The sequence below is a fragment of the Emydura macquarii genome, unplaced genomic scaffold (genome assembly GCF_026122565.2).
Source record: "Emydura macquarii macquarii isolate MOO-44397 ecotype Brisbane River unplaced genomic scaffold, CSIRO-AGI_Emac_v2 contig_968, whole genome shotgun sequence".
Taxonomy (NCBI): domain Eukaryota; kingdom Metazoa; phylum Chordata; order Testudines; family Chelidae; genus Emydura; species Emydura macquarii.
The window spans coordinates 2,997,617-3,014,633 of NW_027131105.1; the positions used below are offsets into that span (position 1 = coordinate 2,997,617).

The 17,017-nt window shown below is 42.2% G+C and overlaps 1 protein-coding gene across 5 annotated transcripts in view; it reads left to right on the top strand.

Moving 5' to 3' along the window:
- Window positions 1-17,017, top strand: part of FBLN2 (fibulin 2) — a 184,659-nt gene that overhangs the window by 44,594 nt on the left and 123,048 nt on the right. The window contains exon 1 of one of the 5 annotated variants that reach the window (XM_067543805.1): window positions 2,487-2,594. The exons of the other annotated variants lie outside the window; for them this stretch is intronic. The gene's annotated coding sequence lies outside the window, so the exon portion shown is untranslated. Of the gene's footprint in view, window positions 1-2,486; window positions 2,595-17,017 lie in introns of those variants that run through there. 5 annotated transcript variants of the gene reach the window in all.

The window sequence follows — 17,017 nt, forward strand, 5'->3', positions numbered from 1 at the left end:
ATACATTTACCTTTGGCTGTATTAAAAGTAATGCACCCAGTTTACCAAGCCAACTAGATTGTACTGAATCAGTGACTGGTCCCTTTTGTTACAAAAATTAGGGCAGTGCTAAGTATCATCTGCAAATTTTATCAGTGATGATTTTGTTTTCTTCCAAGTCATTGATAAGAATGTTAAATAGTATAGGGCCAAGAATCTATCTTTGAGGGATCCTGCTGGAAACAGGCCTGCTCAGTGATGATTCTCTGTTAGCCAGTTTTTAATCCATTTAATATATGCCATGTTAATTTTAGTTTGTTCTAGTTTTTTAATTAAAATGTTGTGTGGTACCAAGTCAAAAGCCTTACAGAAGTTTGATGGTCTGCCTCTTGTTGGCATTCAGCACTGGTACTATGGCTTTTTTAAAAGAGTTTATTTTTGTTTTGCTGGACAGTTCCCTGGCAAGTGGAAGGGGGGCTTCCATCAGGACTGGGGGATTGTACTGGGAAACCAGCTTTCCCAGCTGGGATCCATGGATTCCAGCTCCCCTTTGTTTGCAGAAGTGGAAGAGAGCATTCAGTTCCTAGCTAGTGGGTATAAGGCACGTTGTCTCTCAAATCACTGACCCCTTTCCAGATTTACAGTTAAATGCATTTTCCATTTATTTTTCTGTTTGTGTAGGTGTTAATTGTATAATCTGCTCCCAGACTTTTTAAAGAAGTCTCTAAGAAGTGCACATGTGCGTAGGGAAGAATACACTTTTCCTTTCATTGTCTTTGTCTTGTGAATATTGAGTATTTAGCTCAGCTACGCTGCTTTAATCCAGTGTTTCTCAACCTTTTAAGTAGCAAGTACCCCCTAATTTCTGAAAATTTCAATAAGTACCCCAACACTCAATTTTCCACTGTGAGAAATACAATCTTTTCCCCCTTTACCGCCGGACGACTCTATTTCTCGTAAATCAGGAGAGTTCTGAGTTCTGCAATGCTGTGTGGCTGTGGCAGATCACAAAACCCCCTGCTGTTTCTCCCCTCCTTCCTCCTCCCCTTCCTCCATATAGGAGCAAAGGTCAACGCCAGCCAATCACTATGGTCTGAGGACGGGTCCTGTGGTGTTCTCCTCACAGGCGGGAACTTGTGAGGTACGAGCAGGCAGTAGCGGCCTACCGGAGCAGATAGCAGCGCTCCCCATGGCCGTCCCTAGGGGTGTGCGGGCCTGGGGCAAATCACACTGTGTGAGCCCCTCTTAAGATTTTTATACTGGTAAAATCTGGGGCTGTCATAGTTGTCAATTTCACTGTTCAGCTAGAGCAGTGATATTGACAAGTGAGCCTGCAGGTAGAGCCCAGCTCCAGGACTGGGCAAGCTGCTGGGCTCTCCGCCTGGCTTTCTGGGCACTGGGCTTTGAGCTGGGGAATGAAGCTGCCACCTGGGTAAGTTGCAGGTGGCTGCTGCCTGGCTGTCAGTCGGGAGGTGGGTGACTGCCACTTGCTCCAAGCTGGGGCGGAGGAGGCTTCCATGCAGGCTGGGACCCGAGGATGTGGGCAGGCGGCAGGCAGCTGCTGCCTGTCTTCAAGCCAGGACACGGGAGGCTGTCTCTCGGCTCAGAGCTGGGGTGCGGGTGGCAGCCACCCAGCTGCAAACCCAGCTCGCAGGGTGCAAGAGGTTGCCGCCGGGCTCCCACCTGGGAGCTGGAACTGGGCGGGACTGGGGCGGCTGCCGCTCAGCTTTCTGGGACTAGGGCAGCTGCCGCCCAGCTTCTAGCTAGGAGGTGGCATTGGGTGGGAAGCTGGCAGCTACCACCCGCCTCCCCCCGAAGCCAGCAGCTGCTGCCTGCCTCCCAGCTGGGAGCTGGGACCGGGCGGGAAGTGGGCAGCTGCCACCTGGCTTTCCCGAAAGTCAGTGGCTGCCACCTGCCTCCCTTCACTGGGTTTTATGCTGCATACCCCCTGCCTGTGTCTCGTGTACCCCCAGTGGTACGCGTACCACCGGTTGAGAAACTATGCTGTGATCAAAGCACTGAATGCCTGGTTAGGGGCCTTTCCTTCTTCCCTGAAAATAAATAAACAACAAGTAAGCAATTGGAGTTCTGTTACCAGGCTCTCCTTCCACTCTGGGCACCATCTTGTAGTTGTGAGTCAGGGCCTAATCCTGTAGTCCCTATATGAGGAATACTCTTACAGAAGTCAAGTTTATACCTAACTGTCCTTGATGTTTTATTTTAAGCCTTCCTAATTAGGCTAGTTTTGGGACCAAAGGGCGGGTTCAGGGCACCCTCTACATCTCTCTAGTTTTCATGTCCAGAAAAATAGCTGCAGCAGGATAGCCTGCCCGTAAGGGCCCAGAGGCATGGGGCTAGCCAGCCATGTTCAATCAGTCTCACCTGTGCCATCATTAACTGCCTCCCAGCCTAAGGGGGCAGGGCTAAGTGGGGTCAGGTGACAGCCTGAGAATTACCTGGGCCTCAACAAAATGGAGGCGCGGAGGGCGGGATGGACTAGGGAGTAAGCTGGGTTCTGTGGAATGTTCTGAAGTCGGGTGTGGAAGAAGCCGGGGACCCCAGAGAAGCAGCCTGCCAGTCAATGTCATATCCCAGAACAAGGAAGAGGCTGCAAGGTAGTCTAGAGAGGCTGAGGCTATGAGCAGGGCTCTAGGGAAGTAGCCTGGGAGTCGGTGCTCTGTCCAAGAGTAGAGAGACCCGAGGCTAACCCGGCAGAGGATGGGAGCTGGCCCCAGAGGCTGGACTGTAGAGGAGCCTGAGTGGCGTGGAAAAGCTGTTTATGTGGATTTTACCATTGCCCTGGAAGTGGATATGTTTTAGTTAATGACTTGGCTGGAGGACAAAGCCATGGCAACAGTTCCAGCCTGGGTGGGGACGGCTGCAGGGAACCACCCTGGGAGGAGGAAATTGAGGCATGGAGCACCTGCAGTCTTTTTACTCCCCCAGCTGTTACACGTCTAGTAATTAGCCTCAGCTGATGAGAGAGCTAGTCTTCCTGTTAACTCCTTAGTGGCTGGAGTGGCATAGGGCATATACACCCCCTGGCAATACACTGCTAAAACTTGCCCTGGTGTGGCTATTTTCTCTTTCTTTTGATCTCTCTGGTGCTGTTTTGGTAGTTATGAGAGAAAAATGCTCCTTGAACTTTTTCTGTGTCAAATATTCTGGTAGGATTTTTTCCCATGCAGGGGAAAGAAGTTTCATCATATATGGAATGTCCATCTCCTTATTGGAGGTGGGGCTGAACTCTTCTTCAGAGAATAAGCAGAGTTTCACTCCCTTCAGTCGGCAGATGTCCAAAGCTTGTGGTGAATGTTGAGGCCATTGGGCCTGTGCCTTGACCTGGCTGTACTCTGTCCCACCTAAACCAAAGCCTCCTGGCAGCCTGGGTGCTGAAGGACCCACGCTGCCATTGGCTGAAACTCCCATAGTTGATGTAGTACGGTCATAAAGGTGGATTAATGGGTTTTTGATGTTGCATGTTGAGTGTCCCAATGTAACATCTGTAGGGGCAGCAAGAGAGCCTCTTGGGGAAAGGGCTGAGTTGCCCCTCTCTTGTTCTGGATTCCCCTGCAATCAAGTATGGAGGCTCAACTCCAGAGCTCTGGGGAAGGGTGCCTGTAAGATTCCCAAGAGGCAGGCAACATACAGCATAGCTGACACTTCCCCCATAATTCTTAGTTCACTTTGGGTATGTCTACACTTCTGGGGCTGCATGGATTGATGCAATGGGATCAACTGAGTGGCTGTGGAGTCCTGCTCAGTAGATCCTGGAAGTGCTTTCCTGTCAATGCCATTAATCCAGCCTCCAGCCCCCCAAAAGAGTAAGGCTGTGTTGACCGGAGGGTGTTTCCCATTGGCGTGGTGAAGTGAAGATACGCAAGCTCATACCTCAGCATCTCCCATTGACTGCCAGTGTCAGTGTAGACCAGGCCTTTGATACCTGAATCCTCCCTCCACAGTGAGTATTCAACTTCTGGGTATGACTGTAACTCCTGTAAATTATGTGCATACAAAAACCCCAGAAAATAACCGCAAGTCTTAGTCCAACTCTTATCACACACCCACGATCCATGTGTTTCAACCAAGGCCTTGACATAGCAATGTTGTTCCACACGTTTGCTTTTGTGTAGCTCTTCCCCTGGTTCCCTTGCACTTGTGGAAGTTTGGATTTCCTGCATGATGTTAAATTGTTTCTTTCTGGCTGGTTTATAAGCCCAAAGAATGAGTTTTCAGGCACTGGTTTGCTAGGGAGTGAATTGTTTGCTCCTCATTACACCCTTGTGGGCTCCATATAAGAAAGTGAACTCTTGTAGGGGGAGGGGGAACCAAGTATGGTGATGTCCTGTAAGAATATCGTGAGATCTTTTTTGAGTGGGAGGGGGAGAGCTTGGTCTGGATCTTCTCCCACTGCAGTCAATGAGCCATTACATTCTGTTATCTTTTGGACTTGCGTGTAACAAACCTATCATGTTACCATTCACCAAAATAAAGCTGTGCTAATTTAACTTAATCTTCCATTCTGCTTTAAGAGTTTTATACGTTCCTGTCTGACTGACTTGCTAATGAACTCTCTACATGGATTGCGTCCAAAATCAGACAGAAGTTTAAATATTGCCCTTGATCCATGTACGCAGCTCCCATTGACTTCATAGTCCAGATGTGACCTTCAGGCTTTCCAAGTAGAGGCAGTTTATGGAAGTATGTTTTTGACTTGAGATATGACATTGTTTCTGGGTGCACCAGAAGCTGTGGCTTTCAGCAGTGTGGTCACATTTTATGAATGGGTATAGGCAATGACAGCTGAGCTGTCCAGATCGGTGCCAAGAATACAGTATGCTAGGAATATGGGCTAAAATGTAAGCGTAAGAAACATTTTCATTATGGACAATAGAACAGTTGAATAGCAGACTACTATAACTTCTTATATGCCTGATTACTCTGTTGTTAACACAAACTGTATTTCCCTCCTAAACCGATCTCGGAGGGTAATAAAACTTCTCTGCAAAGCAACTAGGTAAAAATTGTACCTTCTGACTTAAGAGACCTGTTCCCTATGCGCACTCAGTTCTTTTTTGCTGACTTAGGTCACTAAAGTAAAACTTTATTTCTTTTTACTCCTGTTATCCCTTTGGAACAAACATAACTCAGATGAGAATGAGCTGGATTCTATCTCTGGTTGTGCCTAACTGATTACACTCAAGGAAACGGTGTCAGCCAGGGCCTAATTTGACACAGAACCTTTATACCAGTGTATAAGAAGGAAAACATACTGTTTGACTCTTCTGCTTTGTCCACTCTAGAGAACTGAACCCTTTGAAATGGAATCATTTGTCCTGAACCGATGTAAGTTCAAATGGTTCAGTGTATCCACGCTGACTGAGCTGGATTGGTTTAAGATGCACCTTACATCCACATTAGTACTGCGCTAAACCATTTCAACCAGATACCTATCCCACAGTTCTTGGCTCAGCTTTCGTTGACAGTGCATTCTGAGAGATTTCAAAAGGTCACTGGCATGCTGTGGGCTGTACTGGTGGCAACCAGTTAGTGTTGCAGTTCGTTTGCAATCCCCAGTATCAATAAACCAATTCAGATTGAACTAGTTAGTTTTAACCAGTTATTAAAGCTGCTGAAAGGCAGCCCTGGCAGTTAGAAAAAACATCTTTTTGTTTTTGTCTTTTTGGTTGAGTACCTTTAATATGGAAATCAATGAGACCCAGTAAGTTTGGAACCCTCAGTGCGGTTATTACACAGTACTTTTTAGGAAAAGAGACACGCTTTAAATATATGTCAGGACCAGGAAAAAATGCATTCCTTTCGCAAGTAACGATTTAAGAAATTAAAAATAACCACATAGTTGATTTGGCTTTGTTTAGAAAAGCTTGAGTAATATTTTAATAGTTTAAGAAACTTGTCCATTTACAGTGATATTTCAAATGATTGCATTTCAGTTCATTTAAAGTTATTTGTTTTAAAGTTTGCTGAGTCATTAAACGTAACGGACTAGTTCCAGCTGACTTGCATGCACGCATAACGCCATTGAATTTGGCATGCAAAAGGAGTGGCAGATCTTAGTTTCGATACAAACCCCTCTATTTTTTAAAATAATTTTTCTTCAATTATTCTTTCACAATTTCATTTACAACATGCAATATTGGCTTTGATGGCGTCAGGAGACTACTAGTACTAGTTATGCTGTTAGTCAAATTCTGCCCTGATTTTTATGCCTATGCAATGCCACTGATTTGGTGTATGCCAACACAGATAACTGCCCTTCTAGTAAAGTCACTAATCTAAGGGTAAAATCCCACTTTCTGTATTGATGAGAATTGCCCCAATGACTCTGAATAGGACTGTGGCTATAAAGAAGGCAACAAAATCTGGCCTTAAGTGGCTCTTGGCTATTCATTGCCTTGAATAATTATTACATATTTTGAGTTTTTTTAAAAATCAGTTTGAATAATCAAATTATTTAGATTGGACTCCACTCATCATATTCCCTCTCTTTTTCTAAAAAACCCCATGTAATCAACATGATCAACCAGCCCAAAACCTTAAAAGAAACAGAAAACTACAAGATAATGAGTCACGTTTTAAACAATGCTGGAAACGTGGAAGGGGAATTCATTTGAAACAGCAGTGGCTTTTCTTATGCAAAATGGCTTTGTGGAATTCCTCTCAATACTATATTAATAAGTAAGTGTCAGTGGATTCATACAGTAATATGAATTGTAGTATATTATAATATACTGACTTGCCTCCCATCTTTAAAGGCAAATTACAGCAAATACATTTTGCTCTCTGGCATGGTCTTGGATTCCTGACATGACATCCTGCTTTGATGCTGGAAGAATTTGCCCTGAGGAAAAAGCATGTTTAATTTTTTGGGTGGTGTGTTTTGGGTGCATGTGTGTGTGTGTGTGTGTGTGTGAAATGCAAGAGCACATCACTAAAGAAGGATATTTCCTTTTGGAATTCTACATTCATTTTATTTTATTTTGGATCACTTTGTTGTCTTTTTCACAGAACAGTGTGATAGAGGATGAGCTGAGTGTGTGAAATTTGTATTCTCTTCAATGGGGAACTTTAAGAGTCTCAAATATATAAGGTGTTAAGGGACATGAGCAATTATATTTACAGCATCTCTTCTTGACTCCGGGCTGTCAATTGTTTTTTTTTTTTGAAATTTATGGATAAAGTAACACCGTCAACTTAAAAATGACTATATACCTATATGTTTCTTTACTTATGTTATAGATAACAGCTTAGATTATTAAAATTCTTTTAAAATATCGACTTTACTTTTCATTCTGTTTTGTAATATCTTTCAACTTGGACACACAAAAAAAAAAACCTACTCAGTTTCACTTTTGTTTATAATTTCTAGTTACTTTGTTTCTTACTTGGATTGCAAATTCCCAGGGGCTGGGACTGGGGTGTGTGTGTGTGTGTGTGTAATGCCTGGCATACTGGAGTCTTAGTCTAAAATTGGTGTTCCTAGGTACTACCATAATCATTATAACTTTGTCATGTTCTCTTGCTCTAAAATAATGCATCAGTGATTAGATTCCAAACAGTGCAGGGGAATATTTTTTTCATTAAAAAGAAAATAGGCTCTACTAAAATTTTAAAATAAAATATTTCCATGAGTTTTAATTTATCTTTTGGTTTTGTCAAAACTTGTTGAGTGGAGTCAAATTTGCTATCAATAAAATCCTTGTGATAGTAAACTATTGGACTCTAGTCCTACAGTTGATAGGATGTAAGTGGGTGCAGTGCTTGCACGGCAATGTCATTTTGGTCAACAGAGTTCTGAGTGAGTGCAGCTGTTTGCCCATGTTTTATCATTTTCAGGATTGGAGCCTGGTGTATTGGGTGTGTGGTGGCTTTTTTGTATTTGTTATCCCTCCTCTTCTCCTACCTCGCTCTCTATGCTCTTGTTCCTGATCATTAAATTATAGAAGCTTCCATTAAAGGAAACAGAGTTCTAGAAAAATGTCTTCTCCCAGTGGAGTCCTGTTTTATCCTTTTTATTACCAAAGATTTTAAATTGCAGGAGTGATTGTAGGTGTAGTCAGTATAAAGCTACTTTTCCCCCTTCTTATTGACATGGATATTAGAATTGTGAGAAAAGTCTCATTGCTGGCAAAACAGGTACAAAATCAAAAGTTGAATGATTTTCTTGAACATTTTGTGGTTTCTCCTCAAATTCTTTGTTTTCTCTCTAAAACAAAGGGCATTCTTTGGTGTTTAAAAAAAAATATTGTGAACTTCTGCCATGTAATAATAAATTGTTGATTTTGTACTGAAAGTGTCATGGATGCTCCAGAAAAATGGCCCTTTTCCCTGGGGCAATGGAAGAACATTGCAAATTGTTACATGCTGGAGTTGTGCCCGTTTTGGCAAAGAAATATCATCTGCTGTCAGAACTTTGCACGCAAAGGCAACGTGTCAGTTAATTTGAAATGTTTGAAAGCTAATTTCACATAGCCCTAATTTGGAAGATGTCAAGGGTCTGACTTTTTGTTCTCCAGCAAAACTCTTGCTAAAGCAATGTTTAGAAAGCCACATTATGGTTTCCTTTTAAAAAATGCCATTGTATGGTGTTAAGTACTGTACTACGGTTACTATGTAGCTTATATTACTGTGGTATATTTGGGGTAAGATGTGAAACTTATTTTTAATTGTTCCATTAAAGATTCAATGGGACTTTCTGCCAAAGATTGATTTATTTGCTTTGCAATAGTGCTTGAAGGCCCCAGCCCAATTGCAGCAGGCAGTGAACAAACATATAAAATGAAAAGTTGGTCCCAGTCCGAAAGATTTTACAACCTAAGTATAAGATGAGATGACAAGGGGATACAACAAACAGATGGGGGAGAACAAGATAACAGTGAGGCAATTCCGATCAGTGTGATAAGCAGTGGTCACAGCACACTAGCCATCTAACTGTTGTCAAGTTATTGGGTTGTGTGTAGTATCGGAGCAGAGGTAGGATTTGAAGGAGGACTATGTGATGGCTTTTTGGATTTTTCTTGAGAACTCTTCTGAGGCATTAGGGTTGGCGTAAGATGGAGCACGAAGGTACTTGTTGGGAAAATGTGACAAATAGGCAATGAAGACTGGCATCATTGGCAGAATGGAGGATTTCCATTGCATAATAGAAGATGGTTTGTCCATGCAGGACCTTACAAGTGACCGCAAGTGGTTTTGTTTGATGGTGTGTTAATTCCAGTATGATGGCCATGCTCCTAGTATGGGCTGTATTGTGTTGGCATGATATGGGACCAGGAATTGCATTCCAAATACATTTCTCCTGCACTTTCAGCTTATTGTGTTTTGCTTTTTTTACTTCTGCAAAATTAGTTAAATAGCTGCTGATTTCCACTCTTGACTTCATTTTGGTGAATCCCTAAGTATCTCTGAGTTTTGAGTAACTATGAGGCTGCATACACTGATTTAAGATCCTAAGATGACAGGACTACAGAAGTACAAGGTATTAATCATAATTTCAGCAAATTCAAGCCTGGCACAAATGGCTAATAAAATTAAGCATTTCTGAATTCTTAAGAGTGTGTGTTTTCTAGATAGAAGGGTGACCAGACTCTCTCATGCTCAGCAAATTATTGATTTTGCACTCTGTCCTGGAATTGCAGCAAAAATGTAACCTGAGATTAACAGGAAACGAGCTGTAAAGTCTTCACCATGTCTGAACCTGGCTCTTAGTGCTGTAGCAGGCAAAACTCCCCAAGGAGTTGTACCCACAAATACCAGGTCTGAAATTAGCTCTAAGAACCTATTTTGACTGTCAGCCCTTCTGAGCAGGGATCATGTCTATTTCAGTTTGTTGAGTGCCTGGAACAGTAGGCCCAGATCCTGATTGGAACCTTCAGGCAATAGCAAAATGTAAATAAATAATCATAATAAACATGTTTAATCCTCTCGACTGCTAGAAGAGGAATGTGCTCCATCAACCGTGTAATAGAGAACAGCTATGTAAATGAATGGTAAAGGAAGATGTGCAGTAGTGAAGGTGAGTATTTTGCCATTAAAGTTATTTGGCACCGAAGGAGTTAAATGTTCTTTCTGGGTCAGAGAGGATGGGGGCCTCTAAGTAAACAGTGAAGTCCTTGACACTGGGGCGCTGCACAGCTTGGGCTATTGGTTACAGAATATAGATCCTTCTAGAGCAGTGGTTTTCAACCTCTTTAAATTTGTGGTGCTCTACAAAATTTCAAATGTAGGTGTGGACCCCTTTGGAAATCTTAGACATAGTATGTGGACCCCCACAGGTCTGCAGAGCACAGGTTGAAAACCACTCTTCTAGTGCACTGTTTGAGGTGGAGCAGTGTGGTGGCTAAAAGTTATCCTGTGATGGCTGCTTGGAAATTTGAGACACACACTGGTGGCTTCTGTGAAGTTCTTACACAAGTGTTTACATCACAGAAATCACTGATTCCTTTGGCCTTGTTGGTCCCTTCTAAGCAATTCTGAGGCATGTTGGCAGAGTAGCAAGTTGCTTTTCCTGATGTGTAGATTAAAACTGGACTTCTGTTTTCAGAGATGTCTATTTGTCATTATTCCTAAGCACTAAAATCTGTCTATTTCCCCCCCCCCCCCCCCCCCCCCGCCCTTTTTGTTGTTGTTGTTGCTTTGTAGACTATAGTCATTATGACTGAGGAAGCCTAAATAGTAATCTAGCTCTTAAATCCATTCTGAAGGGTTTCTACAATTGTTAACTGGAACAATTTAAAAAAGTTGCTCATGCAAATAAGTTAGTTAATGAATCAACTGGAGGGTCTCCAGACAAACAGAACTAAGGCCTTCACTTTAGAACAAATGGGTTTCTCACAGTAGGGTGTAGTATGAGGACCTGAGCAGAAGGGAAGTGTTATCTATGTGGAGCTTCAAATTATCTGATAAAAAGCAGGTGTTATTACCAATGTCCATTAAAAATGAATAACAAAAAATTAAAAGAAAGTAAGTCCCTAGTCATAACTGCTTTGCACTATTCTGGCCAAGAGTTAATGTTCTCAGAGAGTTTATATTTCCTGTTTGTTCTGTCGCCTTGATGTCACGTATTCTCCTTCCTCCATGATCCCTGACTGTTGCTCCCCTTTAATCTTCTCTTGCAGCTGTTCCTTGGTGAGCGTTTCAAAGATGACCTAGCTTTCCCTCCATGTCTCACTCTCTTAGCCTGGCTGGGAAGGGAATGGAAGCCTCCACCCTTTGGTTGTTAACTATTGCCAGATAGGGTTGTATCCTCTTCATGTTGCTTATGTAATTTACTTGCAAATGTATGAGCAATTGAGGAGTGGCAGGGTACAATTGATATTGACAGGGGATTACTTTACATGCTGTTTTCTTGCAAGAGTCTAGCAAGGAGCAACGAGATCATTAGTTTCTAGTTTTTACTCTTTTCAAGAAATCTAGATGATGCATTCAAACACCCAACAGCCTCGAATCAACATTTTTCATAAAATTAGGTGGGCTTTGTGCTGATTATGACCATATGTTGTGGGTGGGATTAGATGGCCAGGGGAAAGAGTTATTTTAGAGTACCAATTTCATTGATCTGCTGTGCCTGCCTTGTGGGTAATGCGAAGCAGCCATTAATCCAGTTTAACTGACCAGTTAAATTGGGTTTCTGACTCCTTTACACTGCTGGAGTGGCACAAAACTGCTGGAACATAGCAGAGAAGGTGGTGCCAAATTTGTAACGTGAAGAGATGAAAATATGTCTCAGGACTGTATCCTCCCACTCAGTGACACAGTGGTGAGCAAATGCATTGTGAACTGGAGTATTTTGGAGGCACTGAAGAGGGGTAAAACTACTGGGCAGCTTGCTCTGACTTCCCCTCCAGTGAACTTGGTGGGTACCAGAGGATGAACAATGTGTGATTTGCAGCATACATCATTTGTGGGTGGCCAGTCACTGTATGGGATATTCACATGCACCACCACCTTAGGTATCACGGGGCTGGTGAAGCACAGGTTTTTTTTTTTTCCCCTGGAGCCATTTCTCATGTAGTTCTTTCCTACCTCGTAGATGTGCCTATACACTGAGGTATGCTATCTTCCCTACTTATATAGGTGTACCTATATACTGAGGCATGCTATCACCCTTAAAGAGGTACATGGTCAGAAAGAGCAACTTCCACGCCTCCAAAATGCTGCTCTACAGGTATTGAATCATTTATACTTGATTTTTGATCATTTTAATACAAAGAGAATCAAATACAAAAAAGAAAGGTAATAGGAAAACATCAACAGCTAGAAGAAGGTGACCTTATTTCTCTTAGATTTTTGCCAGCGTTGAGGAATCCACTGACAGCATGGGTCCATTTTGCTTTTACATCCAAAATGTAAAGCCTTTTGGTAAACTGATGCAAAACGAATTACAGTGCTACCAAAGGGCTAAGGGGTCTGTGGGCGTCAAAAGGCCAAAGTTTACTATTTAGGGTGAAATCATCACTGTCTTTATGTAGGTAGCCCTGAAATGGGTGGAGAAGGAGAGTGTGTTTTAGAGATACTCTTAACCAGGCTGTTTGCGCTTCAAGCATTCTGATATTAAGATGAATGGTGTATGTTCAAAACCCAAAGATACAACACAAAAAGTGGAAGCGTGCTGTGTTTCCTCCCCTGCACACACACCACCAAAGAGGGTTTTGGGGCTCGCTCTGCACTCCCCCTGCATTGAGAAATCCTGGTGGGCAGCACTGAGCAGAGTGCGGGCTACATGTGGGGCTCTGCTCAGCATGCTACACACAGATCTACAGGTGTAACACTTCCGGAACTGGGCACTGAAGAACCCCACCTGCCCTGGTGTATTGTGTGTGTTCCTGTCTGTCCAATACACAAAGGATGTGAGTCTGTTTAAGCTCTCATGTACAGAACCTAGATTTTTAGCTCAAGCTGTAAAGGCTGGTAATTTAGGAGGTCCCCAGTACAGTCCTTGGTGTTGGCCAAGTGGATAGCTGTCACGTTGACTATCCCCTGGAGCAATAGGTTAGCCATTAAGCGGCTATTAAGTGTTGGTTTCTTCCAAACTGATACTGCAAGCTTCTGTGTGTGGATCTCCTAGAGAAGTCATTGAAAATTTTGCATATGGCAGGGTTGAAGAATCAGGCCCTGGGAAGTTTATATTAAAATGATTGTAGTTTGTAGTAAATATCGGTTTCTGACTTCAAGATGCGAAATGAAAATCTAACCTGCCAGATACAAAAGTACTGCCTTTTATTATACCTGGATTGACTGGACAGAGAACAGTTCTTTGAAACTCTAAGCTGTTTCCTTACACATCACAGGGGGTAAGAAGTGAATTAACCATATCATAGGCACATGGTACTTGCCTGCTCAGATTACACCACAAAATCTGGGCAGTTCCTAGGATAGAGCTGGGAAAGGGAATTTGTGAGTGTAAGAAACAGTTGGAAACAGAGCACTAGTAACATGACTGGAGACAAAAGGTTATAGGAAAATTTAACTGCATCTACAGTCCTGCACATCTACAGGTTAGCAAAAATCATAGTTAACTAGATATCTGTAGTGAATTTATTGTGACTGGTAGGAAATAATTTGGCTTTAAACTTTAATTTTGCTTTATATAATTTGTTTTGCTTTGTGTAGAGGTTATACCTTTCTGTGTTATCCCTTAACTTTGTATTGACTTTGTTCTCCAAACTTACTTTCTAAATGTTAATCAGAGTTTTAAAGCCATTGTTAAATGTCCTCTGCTTGATGCAGTAAAGATTTCAGTAGACTTGGAAGGGTTTACGGTGTGTTCTTTTAGCAGTATATTAACTATAATAGCTATGGCTACACTGCACATGGACAAAGCTCTTTGCAGTAGAATTTTCTGCAAAATACTCCATGAACAAAACGTATGTGTTTTTGTATTTTAGTCAGAACTCAAATGAACTGGTTTTTAACTTCCTCACAAGTGAGCTTTTCAGAAAAACAATTATTTCTAACACTGCTTCTGGCCTTTTGACTGTGAATTCAGAGAGGATTTTATGTCACATACTGAAGTGAAAATTAAGTTTGTTTTTGTTAATGCAAGTCAAGAAGTAGTCATGATTCAGTATGACAGGCTGAATGTAAGCCATATGAGCTGAGCTATATGAATATAAAGGATGATTGTATTGCAGAATATCTCCAAGTAATTTTAGATTTTTGACACATTTACCACTTCACAAGTTCTGTGTGCACACCCCCCCCCCCCCCCCCCCCCCCCCCCCCCCCCCCCCCCCAAAAAGAACCAAGTATCTGATGTGATGGAAAATGTCTGCATTTTCTGTGGGAATAGAAACTGTTTGGTGAAATTTTCTTTGCTACAGTGAATTTCTCATAGGAACATGGAAATTTTTTTCTAAGATATAATGGGAACGGAGTAATCAAGGAGAGTATTTACTTGTCCTGCTTTGCTATAAAATGACGTCATAGGAATCTTGAAGTGAATCAGCCTCCAGTACTAATTGTTATAATTTGATCAGGCTATTAGCTGGTGATCTTTCAATAGTTTCATTGACTAGCTTTTCTACGTGCATTGATACCTGGCAGTCTTTGGTTGTTAAGGATTACATTTCCACTGTGGCATGTGAAGCATAGCTCACTCGACTCTCATTAATGCCATTAACTGGAGTTGCATGTTCATCAAGATCAATGTTTGTCCCTAAGAATCTCACAACACTGGGCAGATTTCCATAACTAGTCTTACTTTTTGATGTGTTGTAGGTTTTTCTTCAAAAGGGCCATATTTTTTTCTTCTTTGATATTTCTTCTGTATTTACACCTAATGTATCACTGTTGTATAGATGACAAATGAAAGGCAGTTTTAATTCTAACTCTCAAGATTGTCGATCCAGTCCTATTACTGGTAAATCTCTGTATCTCCTAACATTTGTGAAGGTTGCAAAATGATCAGCTATCTAAATATTTCAGCAATGGATACTAGTTAAGGTCCATTTATGAATTACAGGCCAGTGCTTCTTTTAGATGTTGTGAATGGTGTGTTCTGATCTTTATTGTGTGTGTATGTATAAAATAGTGTGTGTATGAAATTAATATAAGAACAAGTAACACACATCAGAATGTAGTAAAGAAATTGATCATCTTACTCTACCAGGCCAAATTCTGCTCTGTTACTTTAGGGTGACTCTATCACAGGAGTTAATCTAAATAAACACCGAAGCACATATGAGAGCCGAACTTGGCCCAATAAATGTGAGCCAATGGAATGGGATAATCTAAATCCCACTGAAGTTAGTGGAAAGTGTTTCTATTGACTTTGATGGCAATAGGGTCAAATTCTGTATGACAGAAGATAGTCCAGATCATGGTGTAATTTGCTGCTTAACATTGTGTGTTAATACATATTTGATTCTATTTGTTTTTAAAGAAAATGCCAGTAAAAAGTCTATTATCAGGCTCAAAATTACCCCTTACTCCACTTTCACAATAAACTAGCCAATGTAGGCGATATATATTAAAATGTAATATATGGAATGTATATATTAATTTTACTCTTAATATATATGGAAAGTGAAATAGTTTCTGGCATTACTGTGCCCTTGTAGGAAGAACAGATGATACTTTAAACAAGTTTTGCTATGGGCTATGTTCCAGGTCTCTGACAGATCAGGTCCATCTGTAAGTAAGAAATAGGATTCGTGTAAAATAAACCGGCTCGATTCAAACTATTTGAAATCTTCCTCAGAAGGGAAAATGGACTTTGTGCACTGCCAAGGTGGAAGCACATTTCTGTTTTTGGACCAGGTGACACACATTATCATCATCATCATTTCTTATTTGTATTACCATAGTAGCTAGGAACTCTACCTATGGGCCAGGATTTCACTGTACTAGGTGCTGTACAAACACAGCAAAAAGATGGTCCCTGACCCATGGAGCTATTTATGTTCTTATGGGTAACGTTATTTTAAATGTAAATGGAGTTTTGTCAGGTGGGTCCCAAATGGGTGCCTCTTTTTTGAAGACATGGAAGACAAGGATATGGAAAGCAGTGCTCAGCCTGTAACACAGCAGCTCCTAGAAAACAGGAACATCTATATTTAATATCAATTAGGCATTAAGGGGGATGTGGTCCCCTTTGGCCATAAAACCATGTGGAAGGGAAGCACCAACCCTCACAGTCACACAGCCATTCTTGGCCAGACATTGGGACTGACAGCAGAACAGTGGGCTTGGGCAGTAGATTGAGTGGAAGGATGAGATCTATATAAATGAGGGCAGTTTCGGATGGTCTCAGTCTAGCCATGCTCCTACCACTTGCCCCTGGCATAGTGCACCCAGGCTCCTCTTCCCCTGCGGTACAGAGAGAGCTTTTGTCACCACCCCTGCTTCAGCTCCACCAACTACCTGCCACAAGCCCCTCCACAGCTGGGGAAAAACTCAGCATAGGGAGCCCTCATTAATAGGCCGGTCATCTATAAATCCTTTTTGGTACTGTAACTTAAACTGCCTTCACAGGGGAACGTACTTTGTAGGGTGGCTTAGATGTACCCCATTTTCCTCAGCTTACGCTTCTCTGGCTGTACTGAGCTGATCATCTACATTGGAACCACTGAAGGAGTGGGGGGAGGGGATGTAGTTGTACGGCTACTGTGTGGCTGCTTTTCCTCTCCTTGTACCCAGACTCCATTCCACGTATGTTGGTCTCCCTCTTAACTACTCAGCTGCGCGGGAGCATCTGTCCCTAAGAAGAACATGGTGATTCCTGACCTGTGCAGGTACCGTATCTATGTACATTTATGGACTCTTTGACTGGAATATCCTTATAATACCTCTGTGAAGTACTGCTGTCCCCATGTTACCTATGGCGAACTGAGGTGCAGAAAGATTGATTTTGCTCACGGTCACACAGGAAGTCTGTGGTGGCCCAGGGAATTGAACCCTAAGCTATTGCCCTCAACCACTGGACCATCCTTCTTCCCTTTCTGATATCTCCACCCAATTCAGGACTAGACTAGCCTGGAAGATGGGGATTTTCAGATCCATCCCAGGGTGTGTCCGC